Raw genomic sequence first — 12,509 nt, forward strand, 5'->3', positions numbered from 1 at the left:
CTCTAATGATGGGTCAAGCAAGATCCCCCCCTACTCTGATTGTCTCCCACACAAAAGAATCCTGCTGTAGTTTTTCTTTGTAATCCCCTCATTACAGGAGAGGGAAAGAATTAGAAAGAGAGAGAGAGGGTAGGGTGGATGAGAGAGGACGAGCCAGGACAGTGCTGGAGGGGGGTCCAAAGCAACACAATGGCTTTTGTCTTCTGCACATGGCTGAAGGGACAGCCGGAAAAGTTGATGGGTTCCAGAAGTACATGGACTGCCAGCCTCTGCTCCAAGCTGGAAATCTTGTGGAATTGGCATGTATAATCGTAGCAAGGGCCAGAGGACCCTGACTGCGTCAATCTTGGGACATTTTGTCTTGAACACATGTACCCCTCATGGGAAGTTTTCTTTTTGTGGTAACAGAATGGTTCTCCCTTTGTGTTGCTCCCTGCCACATGAACACATGAAGCTGCCAATTGAGTCAGATCATTAGGTCCTTCTAGCTCAGATAATTGTCTGCTCTGACTGGCAGCCAGGATCTCAGGTGGAGAGAAGCCTGTCCCAGTGCCTGCAGCCTGAGATTCTTTTAGTCAGGGATTGATCCTGAGACCTTCGGCAGGCAACACAAGGGCTCGTTGAGCTACAGCTGATCCCCACAATGCATGTACTGAGTCTGAATCACAGACCACATAGACCAGAAAAGTTAACTTCCACTTGGCAAAGGTCTTGAGAAAAGAGGGTGTTTCGAACACCTATTACATGGCATTCCCCCCCCCCCTTCCTGGAAAAAGAGGTGCCGGAAATAGGGCTGCCAATCACCAGTTGGAGGCAGAGGATCCCCTGGGTTGGAGGCACTCCCTCCCCTTCAGGGTTATCAGAAAGTGTGCGTGGGGGGTGGGGAGGGAAATGTCCCCCGGACACTCCATTATTCCCTATGGAGACCAGTGTCCATACAGTATAATGGAAATCTGCTCCGTGGGTATCTAGGGCTCTGGAGGAGCTGTTTTTAAGGTAGAGGCACCAAATGTTCAGCATAGCATCTGATGTCTCTCTTCAACTTCCCCCCCCCCTAAATTTTTTTTAACAAAGATTGAACCAGGGGTCCAATTCCATGAGCCTCAAAAGAAGGTGCTCCTATCCTCCATTATTTCCAAAGGAAGGAAGGCATTTAAAAGGAGCATGGTCCCTTTAAATGCAATGGCCGGAACTCCCTTTGGAGTTCAATTATGCTTCTCACACCCTTGCTCCTGGCTCCACCCCCAAAGTCCCCAGATATTTCCTGAGTCAGACCTAGCAACCGTAGCTGGAAATGACAGAGAAACACATGGGTGCCCCTCATGAACTTTTAAACATTTATTGAGAATTTTGTTTCCATAAAAAGGTTCCAGAATTCTATTCCACTGTGTTCCTCCAGGGGGAAACCCCCATCCCTGCATTGTATCCTCTAACTGCAGGACTGAACCTGGCACCCTCTACATGCAGTGTGCTCTATCACTGATCTCTCTAGCAAAAAGTCCAAAAATATAGCTGCAGATTTCTTCATGGACATGTGCAGCTGTCTTGTAAGGTAGTAGATTCTTGGTCCATTTGGTATTGTCTGCTCCAGAGGTCCCCAGTGTGTTGTGGGCACCATGACACCCCCCGACACCATTCCTGGCACCCATCAAGCATTTCTGGAAAGTGGGTAGGGCCAAGCGGGGCTGCTGCTCAACAGGGCTTCTGATTGGCTATGCCAGGGCTTTTTATGCACAGGAATGCAGTTCCGGCTGGCCTGGTGTTAGAGGGTGTGGCCTAATATGGAAATGAGTCCCCGCTGGGCTTGCGCTACAAAAAAAGCCCCGCGTCAAACAATGGTGACATCAGGGGGTGTGGCTTAATATGCAAATGAGTTCCTGTTGGGCTTTTCTACCACAAAAGCCCTGTTGTGAAACAATGGTGACATCAGGGGATGTGACCTAATACGCAGATATGTTCCTCCTGGGGGCTATGCAGATTAAAATAACATTGAGTGGTGACTGCCACAAGCATTTGTTTTATTCTGTCTCACCCCATTTTCCCCAGTGTATTTTAAAAAAAATTACCTATTTCTCCCCTGCTTTCAGGCTTTCTCTGTGTGTGTGTAGCTTCCCATCCTGCACAAGCTGTTTTGTGGTTGTGCCCACTACCCTGTATCTAAAGGTGCCCCCAAGCTCAAATAGGTTGGGGACCTCCGGTCTATTCCGACTCGCAGAGGCTGTCCGTATTGTTAGGTGGGTAGGGCTCCATCAGCTGTATCCTACTGAAGTCTTTTTAACCAGCTATTTTGTCAGGCATAAGAACATAAGAGAAGCCGTGTTGGATCAGGCCAGTGGCCCATCCAGTCCAACACTCTGTGTCACATAAGAACATAAGAGAAGCCGTGTTGGATCAGGCCAGTGGCCCATCCAGTCCAACACTCTGTGTCACATAAGAACATAAGAGAAGCCGTGTTGGACCAGGCCAGTGGCCCATCCAGTCCAACACTCTGTGTCACACAGTGGCCAAAAAACCCAGGTGCCATCAGGAGGTCCATCAGTGGGGCCAGGACACCAGAAGCCTTCACACCATTGCCCCGCCCAAGCACCAAGAATACAGAGCATCACTGCCCCAGAGAGTTCCAACAATACGCTGTGGCTAATAGCCACTGATGGACCTCTGCTCCTATGTTTATCCAATCCCCTTGAAGCTGGCTATGGTAAGTGCTCTGCTATGGAGTTAGGGGCAGTCTCTTTAATAGATGAAATTACCTTATCTTGAGTTACCTTAGCATTATCTTCTCTGAGTGGCTGTGGTGCACGCAGAGAAAAGTCCTTTTCAAAATGAAACTGGGGACTGAACCAGATACTTTCTGCCTGCCTGCGAAGCTGGTGCTCGTCCCTATGGAACCTTCCATAAGCATCTAGAGTGCCCCATGTCATAAAGCATTCGAAATTAAAAACACAAAATTAAAAACTACTGGATAAGACCCAGGGCTTTTTGGGGAGAGGAGGGGGAATGATGGAACAGTGTTCCGAAACCTCTTTTTGGAAACAAAAGTTTTCAAAAAGTGTTTAAAAGTTCCTGAGGGGCACCCGCTGTGTGTTTCTCCAGATTATAAACCAAAAGGGTAACGCGTTTCAGTGCAATAAGAATAAGTGTACTGTTTGTGAACACTGAGGTTGAACACTGTAATTTTATGAATATGCTTAACTACAAATCTTGCTGCTGGCCCCAGTCCCTTGCTCACCTCTATATCCTGAGCATTCTGGAGGCATTCTAACTCTGTGCCTCAAGAACTGCGCTTCTGAGCATATGCAGAGTCAGGGGTGGAATTCTAGCAGGAGCTCCTTTGCACCCCTGATGTAGCCAATCCTCCAAGAGCCAGTTTGGTGTAGTGGTTAAGTGTGCGGACTCTTATCTGGGAGAACCGGGTTTGATTCCCGACTCCTCCACTTGCACCTGCTAGCATGGCCTTGGGTCAGCCATAGCTCTGGCAGAGGTTGTCCTTGAAAGGGCAGCTGCTGTGAGAGCCCTCTCCAGCCCCACCCACCTCACAGGGTGTCTGTTGTGGGGGAGGAAGGGAAAGGAGATTGTGAGCCGCTCTGAGACTCTTCGGAGTGGAGGGCAGGATATAACTCCAATATCTTCTTTTTCTTCTTCTACAAGGCTCTTTTTTGTAAACTCTCGGAAGACTGGCTACATCAGGGGTGTGTGGCCTAATATGCAAAGGAGCTCCTGCTAGAATTCCACCCCTGTGCAGAGTATATATTTCTCAGCATGATAAATCCAAGGTGCCAATGGACAACTTCCTAGAGAGCCTTTCGAGCGGAAGGCCATTTTGTCACCCCCCCAAGGGTTTCCACCATCTGTCAAGAGCCACACCAAGAGACAGGACTCCATTTAAATTCGTTTTAATTAATTCAATTACATGCCCATTAAATTAACAATTTGGGAATAAGCCCCTCCCTAGGAGTAGGGGGTAGCGGAAGAGGGATTGTTTCTCACTGGCAGCACAGATGCTAACGGTGTGTAAAGGCTGGGAGATCTGGTGATCAAAGAGACATCGATCAAACCTCAGGAGAGGGGGGGGGGAATCTGTGTTATTCAAAGGGATGTATCAAGAATCTTTCTGCCCAGTGTTCTGACCTGTGCACGTGTGGGCATCAGTAAAGCACTGCAGGGGGAAAAAAGAATCTCGATGTACTCGACTGTAAGAATAACACCCAAACTGGCTTTCTGGTGGCCTGCGATCTAGGAGCATTTGCACATCAGTAACATCAGCAACGAAACAAAGTTAAGGAGTCCAAGGGCACCTTTAAGACCAATGGCGTTTTATTGAAGGAAGAAGACCACGACATTGGCTTTATATTCTGCCCTCCACTCAGAGTCTCAGAGCGGCTCACAATCACCTTTATCTTCCTCCCCTGTGAGGTGAGTGGGGCTGAGAGGGCTCTCACAGCAGCTGCCCTTTCAAGGACAACTCCTAGGAGAGCTAGGGCTGATCCAAGGCCATTCCAGCAGGTGCAGATGGAGGAGTGGGGAATCAAACCCACTTCTCCCAGTGCACTTAAGTCCGCGCACTTAACCACTACACCAAACTGGCTCTCAGGACCCAGAGCCGACCTCACTTAGCTTCCAAGATCCAACAAAATTGGGCTTGCCTGGGCTATCCAGGTCAGGGCGATCAAGGGATAGAATAGAGGAAATCTCTTCTTGTTTGCTCACCTCGAAGTAGTGCTCAGGTAGCACTTGGGGCCAAATCAGGCATTATGTCTGCCCCAAGTCAGGTTGGGAGCCAGTTTGGTTAGGGTTGCCAATCCCCAGGTGGGGGCAGGGGACCCCCCGGTTTGCAGGCCCTCCCCCCGCTTCAGGGTCATCAGAAAGCGGGGGAAGGGGAGGGAAATGTCTGCTGGGAACTCTATTATTCCCTATTGAGATTTATTCCCGTAGAAAATCATGGAGAATTGATCCACGGGTATCTGGGGCTCTGGGGGGGGGCTGTTTTTTGGGGTAGATGCACCAAATTTTCAGTATAGCATCTAGTGCCTCTCCCCAAAATACCCCCCAGGTTTCAAAATGATTGGACCAAGGGGTCCAATACTATGAGCCCCAAAAGAAGGTGCCCCTATCCTTCATTATTTCCTATGGAAGGAATTAAAAAGGTGTGCCGTCCCTTTAAATGTGAGGGCCAGAACTCCCTTTGGAGTTCAATTATGCTTGTCATAGCCTTGATCTTGGCTCCACCCCTAATGTCTCCTGGCTCCACCCCTAATGTCTCCTGGCTCCACCCCCAACGTCTCCTGGCTCCACCCCCAAAGTCCCCAGATATTTCTTGAATTGGACTTGGCAACCCTAAGTTTGGTGTAGTGGTTAAGTGTGCGGACTCTCATCTGGGAGAACTGGGTTTGATTCCCCACTCCTCCACTTCCACCTGCTGGAATGACTTTGGGTCAGCCATAGCTCTGGCAGAGGTTGTCCTTGAAAGGGCAGCTGCTGTGAGAGTCCTCTCAGCCACACCAACTTCAAAGTACTTCTTCACCCAAAGGGTGATTAACATGTGGAATTCACTGCCACAGGAGGTGGTGGCGGCCACAAGCATAGCCACCTTCAAGAGGGGTTTAGATAAAAATATGGAGCAGAGGTCCATCAGTGGCTATTAGCCACAGTGTGTGTGTATATATAAAATTTTTTGCCACTGTGTGACACAGAATGTTGGACTTGATGGGCCGTTGGGCTGATCCAACATGGCTTCTCTTATGTTCTTATGTTCTTAATTTTTTGCCACTGTGTGACACAGAGTGTTGGACTGGATGGGCCATTGGCCTGATCCAACATGGCTTCTCGTTCTTATGTTCTTATGTTCAAAGGGTGTCTGTTGTGGGGGGAGAAGATATAGATTGTAAACTGCTCTGAGTCTCTGATTCAGGGAGAAGGGCGGGGTATAAATCTGCAATTCTTCTTCCCTGACGTATATTTGACAAACAGAAGCGACACCAGGGGACTAACATTCTCAAGCGCTCCAGGGCCTGATTTGGCTTGGGGGAGCACTGAAGTGGGAGGAGAAGCTTTAACCTCCCTGCCATTTTCCCCAAGCCACAACAGCTGTGAGGGAGGGACTCAATGTGCCCCCATGGTTACTATCCTCCAGGCAGGGCTTTTTTGGGGTAGCAGGAACTTCTTTGCATATTAAGCTACACCCCTTGATATAGCCAATCCTCCTGGAGCTTACAGAAGGCCCTGCACTAAGAGCCTTGTAAGCTCTTGGAGGACTGGCTACATCAGGGGATGTGGCCTAATATGCAAAGGAGTTCCTGCTACAAAAAAAGTTCTGCCTGCAGGTGACGACTGGAGATCTTCTATTACAACTGATCTCCAGGTGACAGAGATAAGTTCTTCTGGAGAAAATGGCCACTTCGGGAGGTGTATTCTATGGCAATGAAGTCCCTCCCTTCCCTTAACCTGCTCTTCTCAGGATCCAACCCTCCCCCTCGCAAGATTTCTAGATATTTCCCAACCCAGAGCTGGCAACCCTAAGAGGTCCTCAACTCATGGCAGATGGCTAGTCTGGGCCTCAGACTGCTAAGCCTAGACTGGAGATGTCTGAGTTCAATTCCTTCCTCAACCATAGACTGGGCTAAACATTGACTCTCCCTGTAACTCACCTTATAAAGTGGGGGCAGGGGAACTGATCTATTGAGACAAAGGGCCGGATTTTCTTTAATGTAGTCCAGCATTTTCTTTCTGTTATTTCTACTCAGGCCCTGACTGAGATGGCCCAGGCTAGCCTGATCCTGTCAGATCTTGAGAGAAGAGGAAGACCGCAGATTTATACCCCGCCCTTCTCCCTGAATCAGAGTCTCAGAGCGGTTTACAATCTCCTTTATCCTCTTTCCCCACAACAGACACCCTGTGAGGTGGGTGGGGCTGAGAGGGCTCTCACAGCAGCTGCTCTTTCAAGGACAACCTCTGCCAGAGCCATGGCTGACCCAAGGCCATTCCAGCTGCTGCAGGTGGAGGAGTGGGGAATCAAACCCGGTTCTCCCGGATAAGAGTCCGCACACTTAACCATTACACCAGACTGGCTCTGGGTTGGCCCTGATTAGTACTTCGATGGCAGACCACCAAGGAAGATGCAAGTTGCAATAGGCAGGAGATGGGCAAACCACCTGTTTTTCTCTTGCCTTGAAAACCTAGTTGCCAGGTCCTCCCTGGCCACCAATAGGGAGTGAAGGAGGGGTTAGGGTTGCCAGCTCCAGTTTGGGAAACTCCTGGAGATTTGGGGGTGGTGCTTGGGCTGACAGGGACCTCAGTGGGGTCCAGTGACATAGGTTCCACACTCTGAAGCAGCTATTTTTCCCTCAGAGGAACGGATCTCAGTAGTCTGGAGATGAGCTTTAATTCTGGAGGACCTTCTGGCTCCAGCTGAAGGCTGGCATCCCTATGAAAACCCCACGATGTCACAGGGTCAGCAGTGTGCCTATGAAAACCCCACGATGTCACAGGGTCAGCTGTGATATCATGGCACTTTCCAACAACATTTCTGATCAGTAAGGTCTGTTCATTAGATCTTGCATCCTGGAGTAAGAATTGCTTTTGCAAAAGTTGAAAGCCGTTTGAGAGACGATTCAGTTCCCAGAATGTAATGCACGCACATGTGCGTGACAGGCTTCTGCTTAAGGCAAGAGCCGTATGAGCAATACTAGATAGGTTTTGGATCCTGGAGAAAGAATGAGTTGCTTTTGTAAAAACTGAAAGCAGTTTGAGAGAAGATTCAGTTCCCAGGGTGCAACGTATGCACGTGTCATAGGCTTCAGTTTTACGTGGTCCACCAGCTTGCGTTAGTGTAAAAAGAGAATGCAGAACTTTAGGATCTCTTCACAACTGGAGGTTGAGCTAAACATTTGACGGGGTGAAAAGGTGAAAGCAAAATGTTCTTTGAGCCTTTCTTAGGGTTGAAGTGTGAATTGCATGACTTTGACATTTCCATCCTTGCTCTCAAAAATTCCCATTTCAATTTTGCTTCTTCCTGGGTGCTCATTGAAGGTCTCTGTCCCCATGCCCTTTGAGGAAATCTGCTAAGAACTCAGGATCTTAGGCCACGCTGGCAGTATTTTTCCCGGCCCCAAAATGGATATTTCCAGGGTTTGTTTTTTTCTAGCAGGAATGCACAGGAATGTAGTTCCGACTTGCTTGGCATCATGGGGTGTGGCCTAATATGCAAATAATGTCCTGCTGGGCTTTTTCTACCAAAGAACCCTGTGTGAAACAATGGTGATGTCAAGGAGTGTGGCATGATATGCAAATGAGTCCCTGGATATTACTGTCTGCTTTAACCACAGTGACTGTAGTTGGCTGAGATGGTTACAACCAATGAAGAGAAGATAATGTTCAAGTGGAACTTGGAGAGCGACCTGAAAACAGAACCCATGAATGGTTTTGTTTTTTTTTTAAAGGTCACATTTACCAAACTCTTGCAATAATTCTGAAGTGTGTTGCAAATGCTTTGTGCATTGGTGTTGTCGCGCTGCTCTCCCGAGACTGTCCTTTCCTTCGTTCCCCGTCCAACGGAAGTGGGAAAACTAAAGAGAAGCTATCCTTCGGATTTATTTATAAAATATTTCATACCGTAGCATGTTTTACGAACATGTGCTTTATTGATTCAGGCAGGTGCTCCTCCACGTGGGGGTGAAACACCCCAAGAGTCGTGATACCACAAGATGTACAAACACATTCAAAAATCCCATTTCTGTGCCATGTTTTGCAAGCTAGTCCATGTGCATCAGCAATGCAGAGGGGAGAAAAGAGGCAAAGGAATTTAAGGGACAGTAAGGCGTGGCGATCTGTGCATGTGCAGCACCCTGTAAAAATTTTTTTTAAATGAAACCCTGGAGGATTCCTAATGCACCTAGAGAAGTTTTGATTAGAATTCCAATAGCATCCCTAAAGGAGGGTGGAAGAGTCCAGCACCTGGGGCTTCCTATGCAGCCAATCAAACTGGTAGCATCCTGAGATGGTAAAATTGATCGTACTATGCTAGATAGAACAGATTGAAGTTTTTAATGCCCCCCCCACCTCCAGGGTGAATTCCAGCTTTTAGGAGGTCCGGGGCAAAGAGTGCCCTGCCACGACTAGGCCTTTCTCGCACATCCGTGTGCCATTTGCCTCTGCATTCTCCCTCTATCTGTGTGCCCGCTTTCCCACAACCTGCAGTCACAGTTGCCCACACGGCTTGCACACTAGGGTTGCCAATCCCCAACTGGGGGCAGAGGATCCCCTAATTTGGAGCCCCCTCACACTTCAAGGTTATCAGAAAATGTGTCGGGCGGAGGAATGTCTACTAGGCACTCCATTATACCCTATGGAGACTGGTCCCCATAGGCTATAATGGAGAATCGATCTATGGGTATCTGGGGGCTCTGGGGGGGCCCCTGTTTTTTGAGGTAGAGGTACCAGTTTTTCAGCATAACATCTGGTGCCTCACCTCAAAACAAACAAACAAAGAAACCCAAGCTTCAAAATGACTGGATCAGGGGGTTCAGTTCCATGAACCCCAAAAGAAGGTCTATTCTACATTATTTCCAGTGGAGGGAAGGCATTTTAAAGGTGTGCGGTCCCTCTAAATGTGATGGTCAGAACTCCCTTTGGAGTTCAATCATGCTTGTTACAACCTTGCTCCTGGCTCCACCCCAAAGTCTTCTTGGGGTCTGAGGAGGGATCTCAGCAGGGTACAAGGCTATACAGCCCACCTTCCAAGGCAGCCATTTTCTCCAGAGATCAACTGTAATACGAAGAGAACTCCAGGTGCCATCTGGAGGCTGGCAACCCTGATTTGACTTTTTCTGCTGTAAGGGGTACAACAGGCCCATACGGGCCAATTCGGTGAGATAAATGGTCGGGCTTTGGCTCCTGGGGAGCAGAGTCGCCAACTTCCTGTGGTTGAAAACCGGCCTAGATTTAGGTGCCCTGGAGCAACAGAGATGCAGGAAGGGCAGGAGAGGCAAACTCAAATGCCCTCTGCCTACCTTGGCAGCCGCACGGATTTAGTTTTTCCATACGCTGGCTAGGCACTCCTCCGGTTTCCCCGCCTAACCTCCTTAAGATATCGTCAGAGATGGTGCACGAGAAGGTGGTGGCGGTGGATGGGGGGGTGGGGTGGGGTGATCATTTGGCAAATGATGATGATTGCCTTTCCGAGCGCGGATAGCAAATTGATTTCCTTCCTAGGCCGGGGCCCATAATCACTTCATCACTTTAAAATATTAATTCTATACTCCTTTGCTAGTTTCCCAATTACCCTAATTGATGGCAAATTGGTTAAGAAGGTGCAAGGCAGGGTATCAAGGGGGTTTAGTTCACTTCAATGACAGTTTTAAACTCGGGTAATCCTATTAGACACCCAAAGCTGCTAACACTTAGAGACGCTGTGTCAGCTTACCGGGATGGGTGCAAGGATGGGGGGTGGCAGACCAGACTGAGGCCAGTGAAGAGGGGGTGCCACGTGACCAGCTCTTAGAAGGACTTAGCGCTTTTTTAGTTCATTAAGAGGACTTTGTTGGATGGGGCAAAAGGTTGGGGATAGAAATGACCCGAAAGATTCCAGGGAAGGGTAATGGACTGACAGGTGGTGACACTGGAGGGTGGGTGGGGAGAAACATCTGCAATGATTTGAGGAAAACAATCTAGGGGGATTGGGTGAACTTCCCAACCTCCCTCCACTACCGTGCTCAGCAGTCGTTGATTTTCAAAAAATAAGTAATCGGGGGCTCGGAGATCCATCCTCTAATGCCAGGTTTATGGGAGTTCCGGAAAAGGAGGGTAACTGTGGTTATTCAGTAGAGAAAAGAGCACTTTATGACTGCTCAGAAGAGGAGCACGCTCCTGTTTGATTCCTGCAAATAAATAGGAAGCTGATCAGAGCAGTCCTGAATGTCTAATATTTGTCCGGAAGAGAAACGGTTGCCAGGAGTACAAATTACTGATCTAAATTACATTCATATTGTCGACATTATCACTGATAATGCCTCTTGGCAGTGCAGGGCTGTGCTTCAATAATACAGTGCAGAATCTCTTATTCTCTCATAAAAGCATGTGGTTTTGTTTTTTTTATAAACAAAAATTCTGCCAAAATGTTGCTCCTGAAAATATGGAGAGTGGGGAATTCCTTCATTTGGTTATCCCTGACAAAGATATATTTGACGACTGTTTGTCAGCCAGCCATTTCACAGATAAACCTCCCGCCACTAACGGTCTCGCCAGGAGAGTCTTCACCAGTGGAATGTCTGCACAAAAAAGCAACTGATTGAAGCACCTAAAGCAGACAAGAAAGCAACGGAAGAATCACGGGGTGGGGGGTGGGGGAGCCTCAGTCACACCTTCCTGGGAGGATTCCAAAATTCTCCTTATCTAAACATCTACCAAGACTTTGTACTTACATCTCCTGGAAGGGGAATTAGTGCATTAGGAATCCTCCATTTTTATTTCTGGATCTGATAGAGCATGGTGCATATGTAATCTGCCATACCTTTGTACTTCCATCTTTATCGATGCATACTCGTTTCCGATAAAACATTGCAAAAAAAGCAATCTGGCTATAGGTGTATGTGAACTTTATTATTGTTTTTGTGTGGTGTTCTATATGTACAGATATGCATGCATGCATCAGTAAAACACCACACACACACACACACAATCTTGATTCAGCCCTTCAAGCAATCACATTATGCCCCCCCATGTATCAAAACATCCATACATATCAATAACATGGTAGGGCAAATGAGCTGATGGATCTGACTTCTGCAGTCTACAGCAGATGCACAAATTCCAAAATTAATTTTAGAAATTCTCCTAACACTGGAATTAACGAGGAATGTCATGTAACAAATTCCAGAACTATAAAGGAACAAAGCAGGGGCTCCACCAAGCCCGTCCGTTTCCTCCACATTTTCCAGCTTTTCTGATGCAAATGTTCTCTCTCATCTTTCACGATAGTGCAAAGAAGGCTTGCACTCAGTGAAATGCAAGATTGCATTTTCCTCTTTCCCAATCTGGACAAGAGTCTTTTAAAAGTTTGTAACACATGGAAACTCAATGGGTGAAGAGCTTCCCACCATCAAAACAGAATGACATGGCAAGTGCTTTCTATCCATTTCCCCTACCCATGCCTAATTTTATAAACCTCTACCCTTGTCCCCTTTATAGTAATCTTATCTCTAAACCAAAACCCACAAAAAACTCTTTTGACTTTCCTTGTAGGGAAGGTAATCCAACCCCTTCCATCATCTAGACCTGCTCTGCATCTCTCAGCACTAAGACTCTCAGATACAGCAACCGGAACTGTACACAGTATTCCACATGTGGCGACACCAGAGATCCTCAGGTCAGAACACCAGAAAATAGCTGCTGCCCTGGGCAGCCTCCTGATTTACAACGGGGGAGGTAGCTGGTGCTTGCATTCAGACATACCAGCACACACACTCGCCCTGAAAAGTATAGTTCAATTACAACCCCAAGCATCCTTCCTGCTACAT

General features: G+C 47.8%; 1 protein-coding gene across 1 annotated transcript in view; it reads left to right on the forward strand.

Annotated features, from left to right (window-relative positions):
* The window catches only part of REEP6 (receptor accessory protein 6), a 518,143-nt gene that overhangs the window by 64,750 nt on the left and 440,884 nt on the right, over positions 1–12,509 (forward strand). The window lies entirely within an intron of this gene.

The sequence above is a fragment of the Heteronotia binoei genome, chromosome 2, assembly GCF_032191835.1.
Source record: "Heteronotia binoei isolate CCM8104 ecotype False Entrance Well chromosome 2, APGP_CSIRO_Hbin_v1, whole genome shotgun sequence".
In the NCBI taxonomy this organism is placed as follows: domain Eukaryota; kingdom Metazoa; phylum Chordata; class Lepidosauria; order Squamata; family Gekkonidae; genus Heteronotia; species Heteronotia binoei.